Raw genomic sequence first — 16,956 nt, forward strand, 5'->3', positions numbered from 1 at the left:
ATGGTCTATCATTTGGCATGTTCTTTCAGTGATCCATTTATCAGTTTGACTGAGCGAGTCTATTTATCCAAAGCATTGGTCTGGAGTTGGTTCAAGATCATCGAGATGGAAACAACATTGTGCTCTCGGTACACATCCCATGTGTGCCCTATCATTGTGCCCTCGTTGCATATCCCAAGCGTGCTGGATAGGGCGGTAAATGAACCAATTGTTCAAAAATAAGATTGGTGTTCAATTTAATAAGGAATTATTTTTGTTCGTTCAATACAACACAATTTCAATACCTTACGAATAAATTTGAACAAGTATGTTGGTCAATAATGATCATCAATAACTTTTTTATAAATATGTTAAATAAATAAAATAAAATAAAATAATTAAATTTAATAAATAGTTGAACAAGTTTCAAACAATAAATAAGGTTGTTCTTGTGTAATAGTACCACGGTAAGGCACTTTTTTTAATTTCCCAAATATTTAAGGATTGAGTTTAAATCTCAATAAATTAACGAATGAATTTTCTCTAATGGACGATTGATCTAAGAACACTGGATTGATGGACCGGTGGAAAACTTTTTTGGTTGGATTGACCATCCCAGGATTAGTAAGTTGAATACTTGAATTTTCTCTATTAGAAAGTTGTTTGGTACGTGATTTATCTTTCTTCGGCGGAGTAAAATCATTTTTTCTTACCAAATTAAAAAAACCACACTAATTAAGTTATTTAGATTAAATTGAAGGACCTAATTAAATTATTTCAAAATTTAATCTAAGAAAACATCAATTTATTCAATTCAAATTTTAAAATTTCTTATTCATTAACTGAACATTAATAATTAATTCAGTAAAAAAATTCAATTATTTTTATGTGTTTTGTATTTATTTTTAAATATATAAAATTTTAAGATTTAATTTATTGCACTATAATTAATAATTCAAAAAATAAATTAATTTAATATAAAATTTTAATTTATCTTGGTTGGGTGCGTCGAACCCCTACAATAGTGCAACATAGGGATGACACACGAAGGATCCAATAGCAAGCTAGTGTAATGATTCCTCCCCAAAATAAAAATTAATTTAATATCATAGTGAACCAATGGTCCACGTATCAGATATTAAACTGATAAGAACAAATACTACACTTGATCTTAGCCAAAAGGCTGAGAAAGGTATGAATGAGAAAGTGTCATAGCCTCTTCTTTTATAGCACTAGTTCCACTCCGTCAATCAAAAACAAACGATATGGGACAAAATTCTAAACCCTAAACTCTAAACTCCACCTAGAATAAAAGGTCATTATAGTTTTTTTTGTTTGTAAATAGAGGAGAGAGTACAACTCCACCTGGTATAAATGGCCATTAGAGTTTTTTTTTTAAGAAGAGGCGAGAGTACACTGCAAACCGTGATCTTTCTCACGTCTCCTTCTCCTTGGTCATGGAAAAGAAAGGAGAGTCTTGTTACTTGCGATTTTGTTCTGGAGGCAGGTAAGATTTGTTGCTTCACCGCTGTAGCTGCGTCGACGAGCAGGACCTCTCCTCCGTCGGTCACCCTCTCTCCTCCTCGCTCTCTCGTAAGCTGATCAAATTCTTCGCCGAAGCTGTCTATGGGTTTGATCCCTCGATTCGCTCGGCTCGTCACTAGTTGGCATCAGATGCTGATCCTATAGGAAATGGGGAACGTGGAAACATGCCCACGTTCCCCACTACTCTTAATGGAATTAAAAGTCCATTATATCCTTGGGTTATTTTCCTTTATAAGGGGTACGTCCAAGGATCATTGGGGGGTGATTCACGGTGTAGAGAAAGAGACAACGGGAGAGTGAGAAGAACATTTGAGATGGTGGGATTTGGTTCGTGGAATTGTGGAGAGCCTTCCGATCCTATGATTGATCTCCCGACAGCAAATCCAATCGCCGTCGATTGTAGATCTGCGGGAGATTGTTACTAAGTGTTTACCATTTTAATTCATTTTGATTCATGCATATTGAGTATCAACAATGGTATCAGAGCATATAGTTAGTTATAAATGCATGACAAATCTCCTGTTTAAGATTGCTACCCCTTCCTTTTGCTCTTGTTTGCTGCCGCTCCGATCGATTTTGTTGCCTATTGCCAACACATAGAAAGATAGTGTCCATGTCGCGAACTTCCCCAATTGCCGACGTCGTAGGCCTTGAGGGACACCCACGGAGTTTGCTCTGATTTGGCCGGTGGCTGTGCTCATGGCCGCCACTCGCAGAGGCTTTGCGTCATTAGCGTCGGAGGGCTATCGCCAAAGACTTCCCCTGGTTTTTGGGCACTAACGTTTTTTTTTCTTGTTTTAGTGTGTGCGAGATCAAAGGAAAACTTTTTCTCATAGTAAAAAGTCATATTCCAATCAATAACCAAGTCACCATTGCTAGCATGCCCTCTTTTCAATTTTCAGACATGATCAATCATACTGTCAAATATTTTGAGGAGGAAGTCTCAATTCATGCATCTTACTCTTGAGGTTTTGGTGGTTCTCATTTGATATGCTGGGTTCATCCTATTGAACTCCTTTTGTTTCTTTTATATCTACTTGAAATGGCCTGGAGGGAAGAGATGTGGAAAGTCAATCTTACTTTGGCCATCGTGCTTCCTTCTCCCATTGCAAAATATATTAAAGAACTTTGTTGCCATCTTTCCCAACTCTGTTGCTTCCTAGTATGAAAGCACCTTAACATGTTTGTTAATCTAACCCGCAAGCTAATCACCCCTCGAGTTACTCTCCTATAGTTAGGGCCCTCCGTAGACCGTAGGGTTAGGGTTTCCCCATGGCCTTTCATTTGGCTTGTTCTTTCAGTGTGACCGAACAATTTACTTATCAGTTTGACTGAGCGAGCATGTTTATCCAAAGCATTGGTCTGGAGTTGGTTCAAGATCATCGAGATGGTAACACCATTGTGCTCTCGGTACATATCCCAAGCGTGCGCTATCATTCTGCCCTCGTTGCATATCCCAAGCGTGCCGGATAGGGCAGTAAATGAACCAATGGTTCAAAAATAAGTTTGGTGTTCAATTTAATATGGAATTATTTATGTGCGTTCAATACAACACAATTTTAATTAATTGGGCATGTTTCAATAACTTATGAATAAATTTGAACAAGTTTATTAGTGAATAATAATCATCAATAACTTTTTATAAACATGTTAAATAAATAAAATAAAATAAGTTTAAATTATTAAATTTAATAACTAATTGAATAAGTTTTAAGCAATAAATAAGGTTGTTCTTGTGTAATAGTACCATGGTAGGGCACTTTTTTGTTTCTCAAATATTTAAGGATCGTGTTTAAATCTTGGTGAATTAACGGATGAATTTTCTCTAATGGACGGTTGATCTAAGAACACTTGACTGACAGACCGGTTAAAAATTTTCATGGGTTGAGGATTTGCAAGTTGAATACTTGATACCAATTAAATTGAGAACTTGATAACATTTAAAATTTAAAATGAATAACCTAATCAAATTTTAATTTTTAATTAAATTATTTCAAAATTTCATCTAAGAAAACATCAATTTATTCAATTATAATTTTAAAATTTCTTATTTATTAACTAAAAATTAATAATTAAATCAGTAAAAAAATTTGATTATTAAATTATATAGAATTTTATGATTTAATTTCATGGACTGTAATAAATAATTTAAAAATAAACTTAATTTAGGTGGTGTTTGGTTCTCTCCTAGGAATCGGAATGGGAAGAGGTATCATAGTATTGTGGAATGAGAATGAGTGTGAGCTTGGGTATCATTCCTAAAAGTAATGTTTGGTTAGTTGAATATTTTCAATCGAATTAAACTTAAATTTACTTTTTTACCCTTAGAGGAAAATAAGAGAAAAAATTAGATGGAAAGTAAAATTGAATGTGAGAGACACATATGATGAGAGAGAAAGTGTGATGGGAAAAAATGAAGAGAGGGAAAGTATGATGAGAGAAAATGAGGAGAGAGAGCTTGATAGGAGAGATTGAGAAGAGAAAAAGTATGATGAGAGAGAAAGTGTGTTGAGAGAGAAAGAGTAATTGAAAAAAATAAAGAGAGAGAAAGTGTGATGAGAGAAAGTATGATGAGAAAATGTGATGAGAGAGAATGTGTGATGGGAAAAAATGAAGAAAGGGAAAGTGTGATGAGAGAAAATGAGGAGAGAGTGTGTGATGGAAAAGAATGAAGAGAGAGAATGTGGGATGAGAGAAAATATGGAGAGAGAGTATGGTAAGAGAGATTGAGGAGAGAGAAAGTATGATGAAAAAATGAAGAGAGATAAAATAATGAGAGAGAAAATAATGAGAGAGAGTGATGAGAGAGAATACAAAGAGAAAATGGTAGAGAATGCGTGATGAGAGAGAATAAGGAGAGAGAGAGTGATGGAAGAGAATGAAGAGAGAGAAAGTGCGATTAGATAAAATATGGAGAGAGAGTATGGTAAGAGAGATTCAGGAGAGAGAACAAATGATGAAAGAAAAAGTATGATGAAAAAAATGAGAGAATGAAGAGAGAGAAAATAATGAGAGAGAGTCTATGATGAGAGAGAAAATTGTAAAGAATGTGTGATGAGAGAGAATAAGAAGAGATAAAATATGTTGAAAGAAAAAATATGATGATAGAATGAGGAGAGAGAAAGTATGATGAGAGAGAACAAGGAGAGAAAATGAAATGAAAAAAAATTAAACAAATATACTAAGGGTATTTTTGTCCAAAACTTAATTCTTATTCTCATTCCATCAAAACCTAAGGGAGGGGGTGGGTTTCATCCAGGTTTGGAAATGAATCCATTCCTTTATTTCCAAACATCTAAACCAAACACCACCTTAATATAAAAATTTAATTGAACTTAACACACGAACCCTACAATAGTACAACACAAGGATAACACACGAAAGATCTAGTAGATGATCTCTCCCCAAAAACAAAAATTAATTTAATATCTTAGTGAACCAATGGTCGACGTATTAGATATTAAACTGATAAGAAGATATACTACACTTGAACTTAGCCAAAAGGCCGAGAAAGGTATGAATAAATTAGAGCCATAGCCTCTTCTTTTATAGCACTAGTTCCACTCCATCAATCAAAAACAAACGATATGGGACTAAATTCTAAACCCTAAACTCTAAACTCCATCTAGTATGAAAGGTCATTACAATTTTTTTTTGTTTTTAAGAAGAGGTGAGAGTACAACTCCACCTGGTCTAAATGGCCATTAGAGTTTTTTTTTTAAGAAGAGGTGAGAGTACATTGCAAACCGTGATCTTTCTCACGTCTCCTTCTCCTTGACCGCGGAAAAGAAAGGAGAGTCTTGTTGCTTGAGATTTTGTTCTGGAGGTTGTTAAGGTTTGTTGCTTCGCCACTGCAGCTGCGTCGGCGAGCAGGACCTCTCCTCCGTCGCTCACCCTCTCTCCGCCTCGCTCCCTCGTAAGCTGATCGAATTCTCCGCCGAAGACATCTGTGGGTTTGATCCCCCGATTCACTCGGCTCGTCACTAGTCGGCTTCAGATGCTGATCCTTCAAGCTGCGTCGCATGGTTCCTCTGCCGCAGTCGCTACTAGCGGCGTCAATGAGACCGCAACCCGGGATGCCCTTGATGGTATCCGTGTATTCGCGGCGGGGGCACTGGAGAGCCCTGTTCCTCAGCGATCTCTGGGACCAAAATGAAATATCAAATTGCTTCCTTTTTTCCCTTCTCCCGTTCATACTAACTACTGATTTTCTAAATCTTTCTTCTCTAGATCTGATTACCACCTGCTCTTAGTTTGTTCGATTAGGCAATTGTTAGTTATTCCGTTTCATTGTCCTAGCAGATTGATTGATACATGATCAACTACTTTTGTGTGGATTAGTGTGTTTCAGTGGTTGCACTCATGAGGCATTTTGGATGTTTTTTTTGGTGAGTTTAGCTCTTCTCTTTTGATACCTGCAAACTCATCCAAATTTGATGCAGCAGGAGTTAAACTAATTGCAGTTGGTGTTAAGACTCCTGGCGAAGCTTGCGTGCTTACTGAACGGGTAATGATTCAATTTGGCAGTTAACTTTGATTGTAGTAATTTGTTGTTTTACAATAGTGTGTTTGTTCTATGTTTCACAAGAGAATGTATCTCCTGAAACATGGAGATTTCCGGTTTCCTTTACTGATGATCATTGATCTCCTTCATGAGAAATTTACAAGGATCATTCGCGGCAGAACAATTCACGCGCCTAGAATTGATCCAAACATCTAAATTTTTTTTTAATTTATTCCTTTAAATTGTAAATCCTAAACACCCAAAATACATATATTTTATACCCCATGGCTACTTAAAATTTTTTAATTTTAATTTTTTTAGCTTGAATACTATAATCCAACTCCTAAACCCTAAAGTTTAAATCTAATCGGCTTAACTCAGGAGCTAAAAGAAATAAATTTTAAAAAATAAATCTAATACAAGATGGGCACCTATATATATATATCATTCGCAGTGGAACAGTCAACTACTCTATTGTCGAGCTCATAGATTAGGATAGCGAAAATTGTTGACAGAATAACTTTTCCGTCGGTATATATTTACCTACGGAACTAGTTATTCCATCGGTAAATGTACCGACGGAATAGTAATTCTGTCGGAGTATAATTTTCCGACGAATTTTACTCCGACACTTTATTTTCCGTCAGTAAATGCCTCTACCGACAGAACTACGACAGAATATTCCGTCGGTAATGCTGTTTTTTTTGTAGTGGAACAGGCCACAATTGTGTTGTCGAGCGCATAGAATTGATCCAGACACCCCAATTGAAATACATGTGTTATTTTATTTTATTTTTTTAAGCTCCGAGTTTAAACTAATTAGATTTTACCTTTAGTGTCTATATATGTTAAATTATAATGTTCAAATTAAACAAAATTAGATACTCACGGGTATAATATATATATATATATATATATATATATATATATATATAGGATATATTTTTTTAGCTCCGATTTATGGATTTTTTTAATTTTAAAAAATAAAAAAAATTTAGACGCCTTGATCAATTCCAGGTGCCTCTACCAATCAAGCACGGACGATCGCATAACATACTATACACACACGGATGCTAGCCTAGGCGACATTCGTGGGCAGCAAATAGAATCAGCGAAATACGAATTTTTTTAGCTCCACTTATGTCAATAAGAGTTTGTCTTTTGAGTGTAGGATTTGGATTATAGTATTAAGCATAAAAAAAAATTTGTAAAATACCGGAAATAGGTGAATATGAATAAGGGAATTTTCTGGAATTTTTGGACATTTTTCGGGAATTTTTCGGAGCTCGTACGGACGAGTTAACGGGGATAAAAACGGGGCCGAAAAAGTCTGTTTAGGCTACCCCGTTTAAGCGAGGAAATGTTTATATTTACATTTCCTTTTCTTTTATTTCTTTTTATTTTCTTTATTACCTCGCCGAATTCCCTCTCATCCTCGCCGAGACCCCCCGCGTGCCTCTCTTCCCTTCTCCTCTCACGCCCGACACCTTCCTTCTTTTCTTTGCCCTAACCTCCGGCCACGGCAGTTTCCTCCGCCGCTACATCTTCTTCTCCTCTGCCGACGCTGACCCCCTTCTCCTGTGCCCTAGCCACCAGCCGCTGATCTTTTCTTCCTCCCTGTCCTCGAGCTCTAGTCTCACCTTCCGTGCCCTATTTTGGGTTCACAGTTAGCCGAGCTCTCCTCACAGCAGCGCTGCTGACCTCCATCTTGTGTGCCCTAGATTTGGATTGTGTCGCCGCCGAGTTTGCTTCGCCGACGCTGTGCCCTAGCATTGTCGCCGGCCACAGGTTCGGTCCATCACATATTTTAGGCTCTATACCCTAGCTTTGATTTGAATTGGGTTGATTTTGGATTTTTATTGTTCCTGATTTGTGGTCAGTGAAGTAACCAGCAAGGAGTTTGGGTTTGTGGATGATTTTGGGTTTCGGCAGCTATCCCATTTAGCAGCCTACTTAATTGTCAACAGCAACACACTTTGCGACCGAGAATCAAGAAAACCACAGGCTGTGAATTTAGGAAAGGTTTATGGTTTTGATCATTGTGTTATATTATTGCTAGTTGTGTTAGCAATAATTATTGATTTAGGTTTAGAAGTTGTATAACGGTATAGTTGGGGTTAATGAAACTAACCCTAACGGGTCAGTGGATTAGAAATTAGTTTAGCTATTTGTTTATAATTAAATTAGCTAAACTGTGCGATTTAACACAGGACTTTGACGCGAGACGAGTATCTCGGAGTCAGATTGGACCTTTCTATTTTCGGAGGCGGGTACTTTTGACTTATTGTCTTTGATATGCTTAGTAGTGAAATTAACAATTTGCATTAATTGTGTTTTCTTATTTGTTTCGGTTAATCACTGCCCGATACATGTTACCTGCTTGATTGATTGTTTTGTTTCTTATTTGATTATGTTTGAACTTAGTCTTGTGTTGGTTTTACTTATGGATTTTGTACGAATTCTTATAGTTGATGGTTTTGGTATGATTTGGTTTTATTCTACTACATGCCTGCCTGGACGGCAGAAGAGGTGAGTTCGTCGGATTTGAGCATTTCGAGTGTAGTTGAGTAGGGTGGATTTCGAGTCAGAGTACTATTGTTTGTGATTACTATTATTAACTGCGTGGTTGTGACAGCCAGAGGCTGAATATCTATATAAACTGCGTGGTGATTGTTTTTATTTATTGTTATAATTCCAGCCGCCTGTGGCTGAGGTATATGTGTCATGTAGAAGTTTCAGATTGTCAGCCGTACAGGGGAGATGCTGTCGAAATTTTCTCGGACAGGGACTCCTCTGGGGTGTGACAATTTAGTGGTATCAGAGCCAGGTTTGGCGATACTTGGTTGGTTTCCGTGTGTTGGATTTTGAGATTTATCTGATACCAATTTATTGGTATCAGAGCGGGTTAGGATACCTGCTTTTGGTGTTTTGGATTATTTTTGGGTTAGCCAGGTTTACGAGTCAAACTGGGTATTTTCGGATTTTCGATATGGTTATGTTTCGGATTTTCGTTTCGAATTTGTTATGGATTTTCGGCAATGTTTCTAGTTCGGAATTTTGAGGTCAATGGTTGGGGACAGGACAGCGACGGAACATCTCCAGACAGCAAATAGGTATGATGTTTATTTTATGATTGTTATACTTGTAGTAATATCTGTAATTTAATTTAACATATATGAGACGATCTACTCGTATTGCTGCGAGACGTGGTGCTGGACGACCACGTGCGAGGACCACGGGGTCTTTGGATATGGCAGAGATGCCGACTGTTAGTGAGCCTGTCAGTCAGGGACAGACTCAGCATGCTGCGGGAACGTTGGGCTCTCAGACCCAGACGGCTCCTATAGAGGTACCTACCTCGGTTGTGCCGAGCGTACCTATCCCTACAGTAGTTCCGGTACCATCAGAGGTACCATTGGCGTACCCGACATCTGCTCCAGCGCAGCCTACAGCATATTCAGTACCACCGCTACTTGGATCTATAGTGTACCCGATACCAGTGGCACCTGTGCCCCCAGTGCCTACAGTAGCAGCAGCTGCACCATATCTGGTACCATTACCTACCGTACCTCCAGCTACGGCCACTTTTGTTCACCCGGTAGTACCACCGACGGCTTATACTTCAGTATATACAGCAGCACCGGGAGTTCCTCCTCCGGTTTATTCCGCGGTACCACCTGTAGTATCAGCTCCAGTGTTTCCGCTACTTCCTGCAGCTGTCCCGAAACAGCTCACTGATATTGTCGTTGCACGAGCTTGGATTCCAGCATTGGCTGAGTCGATGAAGACTCGTTTCACTCTTTTCCGCGGAGATCTCGATCCGAGTATGGCTCTGTCATGGATAGAGACTATGGAGCAGACTTTCTTCTATATGGCTTGCTCCGAGTGGGAGAAAGCAGAGCTGGCTGCCTACCATATACGGGATGAAGCTAATGCTTGGTGGATTACTCAGCGTTCTATTATTGGTGAGTGCAACGTCACATGGACTAGGTTCAGAGAGGCTTTTGAGAGCCGCTTCTTTCCACTGTCTTATCAGATGGCTCGCCGACAGGATTTTATGAGTCTGAGGCAGAACAACTGCTCAGTGACCGAGTATAATATTGAATTCCACCGGTTGGCTAAGTTTTGTCCAGAGTTAGTTGCGAAGGACAGAACTCGCATGATGCAGTTTATTCAGGGATTGGATAGTTATCTGCATGTACGACTTGCCGGTTTAGGGATCACATCTTACTATAATGCACTGGATCGAGCTTTGATGATAGAGTTAGCTCAGCAGACAGCATATCCGGACAGGAAAAGGAAGCATACGGGTCAGACATCAGGGCAGATTCAGTAGACACAGGCGACAGGACAGCATCAGAGTAGTCGCAGACGGTCAGGTCAGAGTTCTTCTCGGGTATCTCATAGGTCTCAGAAGTCAGGGCGGTCTTTTTCGGGACGTTCCCGGTTTTCTCAACAGAACCGGCAACCATCTTCCAGCGATACTCACTGTTTCCGATGTGGATCCAGAGATCACCTTACCCCAGCTTGCTCTCTGGGACAATCAGTTTGCTTTTATTGCAAACTGCCTGGGCACCAGAGCCGAGATTGTCAGCTGAAGGCTCAGCACACGGCTTCCGGAGGGTCAGGTCAGAGGGGACAGTCTAGTCAGTCAGTGTATCGACGAGGAGGGCGGAGATTCTCACCCTCACAGCGTCAGCAGGGAGTACTCCAGTGCTTCTGTAGCACCCCAGAGTTTTGTTCCAGGACCTTATTATCCGACTCAGGGGCAGTACCAGACTCAGTCCCAGCCAGCTGCACAGTATCAGTCACCATCCTCTCAGTCTTCTCTGGCACATTGTCCAGCAGCGCCTCAGTGGCAGGCTTCTGCCCAGCCGCAGCAGCCGCTGGCAGCGTTACCACCTCCTCCTCCTCTGCCAGAGACTGGTCGTGTTCATGCGATTACCAGAGAGGATGCTCAGCAGGCCGACGGATCTGTTTTCCGCGGTACGATTTCCATTTATGCATTTTTCGCTGATATTTTGATTGATACTGGTAGTTCGCACTCTTTTATATCCCATACCTTTATGCGGGATATTGGTAGATTACCTACTGTTAGACTGCAGCGGTTGACCGTCCGGTGATACTTTAGACGTCACCCAAGAGGTCAGAGGTTGCCCGTTAGACTTTGGCAACATGACACTTACGGTAGATCTTCTAGTATTGGAGATGATTGAGTTTGATATCATTCTTGGCATGGATTGGCTGTCAGTATATCATGCTACCGTTGATTGCCAGACGAGGGTGGTCACCTTCCGGCCTCCGAACCAACCCTCGTGGAGTTTCACTGGCATCAGAGATCACGGCATCTCGATTATTTCGGCGATTCGGTATGCTGCATCTCCACGGTATCATGGTTTCTATTATCTCGATTAATCGAAGGCGGTTCGCGACTCTCCGTTACGTAGAGAGTATCCGGATGTATTCCACGAGGAGCTTCAGGTTGCCTCCCGGAAGGCGGTGGAGTTCACTATTGGTGATTAGGGAACTTCACGAGCTCCGTATCGTATGGCACGAAAGAGTTGAGCAGTGAAGGTTCAACTCCGGAGCTTTAGATAGGGATTTATCGCCCTAGTGTTTCACCATGGGGTTCTCCATTCTATTTGTCAAGAAGAAAGCGGTACCATGAGGTTATGTATTGACTACAGGTGAATTCAGTGACCGTCGAAATAAATATCCATTACCACGGATTGAGGATTTGTTTGATCAGCTCAGAGGTACTTCAATGTATTCTAAGATTGATCTGCGATCCGGATATCATCAGCTGAGAGTCGAGAAGACAGCGTTCTGTACCAGATACGGTCATTATGAGTTTTTGGTAATGCCATTTGGGCTTACCAATGCTCCTGCGGTGTTTATGAACTTGATGAACCGCATCTTTCTGGAGTATCTGGATCAGTTTGTTATCGTTTTCATTGATGACATATTTGTCTATTCGCATTCCGAGGAGGAGCATGCACAGCATCTTCGTATAGTCTTGGAGACTCTTAGACGGCATCAGCTGTACGCGAAGTTCAGCAAGTGTGCATTCTGGTTATCCACAGTCGGTTTTCTGGGACACGTGGTCTCTAGCAGAGGTATTTCAGTTGATCCTCAGAAGATCGATGCTGTCACCGGTTGGGAGCAGCCGAAATCAGTTAAGGAGATCCATAGTTTTCTGGGATTGGCTAGAAATTACCGATGTTTTGTCAAGGGTTTCTCACGTATTGCTATGCCATTGACACGTCTTACCAGGAAAGTCGTGAAGTTCATGTGGACAGAGGATTGTGAGACCAGCTTTCAGGAGCTGAAGCGGAGATTAGTGTCGGCTCCAGTTTTGGTCTTACCTTCTGGAGAGGATGGATTTGTACTCTATACCGACGCTTCTCTACAGGGTTTGGGCGCTGTTCTGATGCAGCACGGCAGAGTAGTCTCTTATGCTTCACGTCAGCTGAAGGAGCATGAGAAGAACTACCCAGTTCATGACTTGGAGTTAGCTGCCATCATATTTGCTCTGAAGCTTTGGCGGCATCATTTATACGGTATTACATTTGAGATTCTCACTGATCATAAGAGTCTCAAATATATTTTCACTCAGAAGGAGCTTAATCTCCGACAGAGGAGATGGATGGAGTTCTTGAAGGACTACGATTATACCATTAGCTATCACCCGAGGAAAGCTAATGTGGTTGCCGATGCACTCAGTAGGAAGTCCAGAGGGACTTTGGCTTGCCACCGAGTTTAAGTCACAGACTTGGTTCAGGGTTTCTCCGAGTTAGACCTTGAGGAGCAGGGATCTACAGAGCAGGGTATTCTGGTTACCATGGTTGCTCAGTCGTCGATTAGGACGAAGATCCGAGAGGCTCAGGCTGGTGATCAGCATTGTCAGTTCATTGGCAGTCAGATAGCTTCCGGGCAGCAGACCGAGTTTACACGAGACGAGGAGGGTGTTATATACTTCCGAGGCAGATTATGCGTACCTCAGTCTCATCCGGTCTTACAGGAGCTACTTCAGGAGGCTCACCGTTCTCGATTTGCGATCCATGCAGGCGGGACCCGCATGTATCGAGACTTGAGGCGTTCCTACTGGTGGAACGGTATAAAGAAAGACATCGCGGATTTCGTAGCTAGATGTCTTGTTTGTCAGCAAGTGAAGGCTGAGCACCAGAGACCTGCAGGATTACTACAGCGGATTCCTATTCCTGAGTGGAAGTGGGATCACATTACCATGGATTTTGTGGTGGGGTTGCCGAGGACACGACGAGGTCATGACGCGATTTGGGTAATCGTTGATCGATTAACCAAATCCGCGCACTTCTTAGCGATCCGGAGGACTGATCCTTTGGATCGATTGGCAGATCTGTATTGTCAGGAGATTATCAGACTACATGGTGTTCCATTGAGTATCATTTCGGATAGAGATCCACGGTTCACGTTTCGTTTCTGGCAGAGTCTGCAGCAGGCCTTGGGCACACAACTCCGTTTCAGTACAGCTTTCCATCCACAGACAAATGGACAGTGAGAGCGGACCATTCAGACTTTAGAGGATCTACTGAAGTCATGTGTTATGGATTTCGGAGGCAGTTGGGAGGACCATCTGTCGTTGGTAGAGTTTGCCTACAACAATAGCTTCCATTCGGCTATCCAGATGGCACTGTTTGAGGCGTTGTATGGTAGACCTTGTCGGACACCCGTCCTCTGGGATGAGGTTGGAGAGGCCCAGTTGTTGGGACCTCATAGAGTTCAGCAGGATGCAGAGTTGGTCCGTACTATCAGACGGAGGATGTTAGAGGCGCAGGACCGTCAGAAGAGTTATGCAGATCGGAGACGCAGACCTTGGGAGTTTTCTGTTGGCGACCATGTATTTCTGAGAGTTTCACCCACGAAAGGGGTGAAGAGATTTGGCCTCAGGGGTAAGCTAGCTCCGCGGTATATTGGTCCTTTCGAGATCTTGGAGAGGATCGGAGCGGTAGCTTACCGACTGGCACTACCACCGTCCCTGTCAGGCGTTCACGATGTTTTTCACGTATCTATGCTAAGGAGATAAGTACCTGATCCGACGCATGTACTGACAGATGTTTCAGTTCCAGTTCAGCCTGACATTACTTATGAGGAGGTTCCGGTACGGATTCTTGACCGGAAGGAGCGTCAGTTGCGGAACAAGACTATTCGGCTTGTTAAAGTCGGGTGGCAGCATCATTCGGACGAGGAGACTACTTGGGAGCTCGAGGATACGATCCGAGCTCGATATCCCCATCTTTTCACTTGAGGTATGTGATTTATTTACGATTCAACATTTATACTCTATATCTGTTGTTAGTACTTGCTGATGGTAGATAACGAAATTTGGGGACCAAATTTTTATAAGTGGGGGAGAATGTAAAATACCGGAAATAGGCGAATATGAATAAGGGAATTTTCCGAAATTTTTGGACATTTTTCGGGAATTTTTCGGAGCTCGTACGGACGAGTTAACGAGGATAAAAACGGGGCCGGAAAAGCCTGTTTAGGCTACCCCGTTTAAGCGAGGAAATGTTTATATTTACATTTCCTTTTATTTTATTTCTTTTTATTTTCTTTATTACCTCGCCGAATTCCCTCTCATCCTCGCCGAGACCCCCCCACCCCCACCCCCGCGTGCCTCTCTTCCCTTCTCCTCTCACGCCCGACACCTTCCTTCTTCTCTTTGCCCTAACCGCCGGCCACGGCAGTTTCCTCCGCCGCTACATCTTCTTCTCCTCTACCGACGCCGACCCCCTTCCCCTGTGCCCTAGCCACCAGCCGCTGATCTTTTCTTCCTCCCTGTCCAAGCGCCGACGACGTGCGAGCACAGCCGATCCGAGCCCTCTCTGCCCTAACGTCGGCCGCCGTCGAGCCCTAGTCTCACCTTCCGTGCCCTATTTTGGGTTCACAGTGTAACATCCCGACTCCTGGGTACTAAGCTGTGAGCCGGATCGCTACATTAACTATTGAAGCTACTGTGCTGTACTGTGCAGAAACTGGGTAAAATAAAATTTCACTAACTGACTCTATTAAACTGACAACTGGTACACCCATGCTGTTATAAGGAAGGGTTCAAGACCTTTCCGGTTGGGGTATATGTACTAAGGAGGATACTTGACCTCCCATCTGAGCTAGAACTCAAAGCTGACTTCCCAGCTAGCTGCTGTTCGATCCACGGATCGATCAAACTTGCCGCGATTCTGTGCCCTGCTGGATCGGTCGGAAGACCGATCCAGGTGTGTCTGCCGCGATTCTGTGCCCTGCTGGATCGGTCTGCGGACCGATCCAGGTGTGTCTGGATCGGTCTGCAGACCGATCCAGGCACCTGGAGACGCTGGGATGCCTACTGTTCGATGCTGGGTCGGTCGGCTGACCGATCCAGGGAGATACAGTAGGCTACTGTATCCATCTGGATCGGTCGGCTGACCGATCCAGGAAGAGGAGTAGCACTGGATCGGTCTGCTGACCGATCCAGGTTCTGATAGTCTGAAACGAAATCAGAATTTCTGATTTCCAGCACTGATTCGTGCCAAAAATCCCATACACAAGCTCTAGATACATGAAAACCACTCTAGCATGTAAATACTAACATTCTAAACATGATAAACTAAACAAGACATAGTTTACTAAGCTATAACACCTAGTAACAAGACTAAGTCATAAAACTAGACATGTTAAGTACTAAAACTGAAATAAAAGCGTATAGATCCCAAGGATCTTTATTCCAGACCCCTTTCACACACACATCATCGTAGCATTGCCCTCCAGCCTCCGCTAGTCCACTTTTCTTTTACCGGTATCTGCAGTATAAGAAAAGTAGCATCTGTAAGCTAAGAAGCTTAGTAAGAAACCATCTATCTCACAAAAACATGCAACGATGCGATTATGTTTTTAAAACATGCTGTTTGAAAACTGAACTGAGCATGGCATACAAACATGTACTGAACTGATCATGGCATACAAACAAGCGGAGCATAGCATACTCTATCTAAAACTAAGCATGAATACTGAACTGGTCATGCATATACATCTAACTGGTCATGAACTCAAATCATGAAACTTAACTGAGATAATTAACTGAAACTAAAACTAAGTTAGTGTTTCCATCCCTGATTACATATTTGGAAAACTATATATAATAATAGATGAAAATACTAAACATGCTGCTGGGGCCCTGGCAACTGTACTTACTGTGCGCGCATCCCTACGAGACCCGGGATTGCAAGTTCCGAATCCAGCAGGGTTACTAGGTTATCTGAACCTAGGGACGACTGTGGGAGTCCAGCCCATGGATATCTGATCCAAGCACAGTGCCATCTGAATAAAAGTAAAATACTGAATACTGTTTTATTTTACTTTGCTGTTCTAGGTTATCTGAACCTAGAGCTAGGTTATCTGAACCTAGAGGCTACTGTGGGAGCCCACCCAATGGATATCTGATCCATATAGCTGTAATAACTGATAATAAGCTGAATAAAATGTTTCTAATACATTTTACATGCTGTTAGGACGCCTACTGGTGCATCCTTCTGAACTGGGCATTCTACCGAATACTTGGTATGCACTACAAGCACACCCTAAAACTGAAAACTGTAGAACTACTGAACTAACGCCAAAACTAACAAGCGAGAGCAATTATACTGCAGGTGAGGGGTTTCTTACCTCAATCGCAAGGTTTTCTTACGATTCTATCCGCTAGGTTTTCCGGAAAACTGCTCCGTTCGACGAACCGCTTACGTCCTCGCGTTCCTCTCGCAGAGAAGAACCGACTTCGTGCTGGTGTTGTCGCCGGAAAGTGAACACATGATCCTAGGGAAGGAACCCTAGGTCTCCTTTGCTTTGTTGGTTGCGCCGAGAGAAAGAAACGGGAGAAGGAGAGTTGCGTGAGGTTTTCTTTGTGAGGAGGG

The 16,956-nt window shown here is 42.0% G+C and overlaps 1 non-coding gene and 2 pseudogenes across 1 annotated transcript; 1 reads left to right on the plus strand and 2 right to left on the minus strand.

Annotated features, from left to right (window-relative positions):
* Positions 1-5,680, plus strand: part of LOC122037662 — a 48,732-nt pseudogene extending 43,052 nt beyond the window's left edge.
* LOC122037695 lies at positions 978-1,175 on the minus strand. The gene has a single exon (XR_006127709.1). It is a non-coding gene; the product is annotated as a U2 spliceosomal RNA (small nuclear RNA).
* Positions 4,858-5,042, minus strand: LOC122037676 (annotated as a pseudogene).
* Positions 5,681-16,956: the final 11,276 nt, after the last annotated feature.

Source organism: Zingiber officinale, unplaced genomic scaffold (genome assembly GCF_018446385.1).
Source record: "Zingiber officinale cultivar Zhangliang unplaced genomic scaffold, Zo_v1.1 ctg72, whole genome shotgun sequence".
Lineage (NCBI taxonomy): Eukaryota > Viridiplantae > Streptophyta > Magnoliopsida > Zingiberales > Zingiberaceae > Zingiber > Zingiber officinale.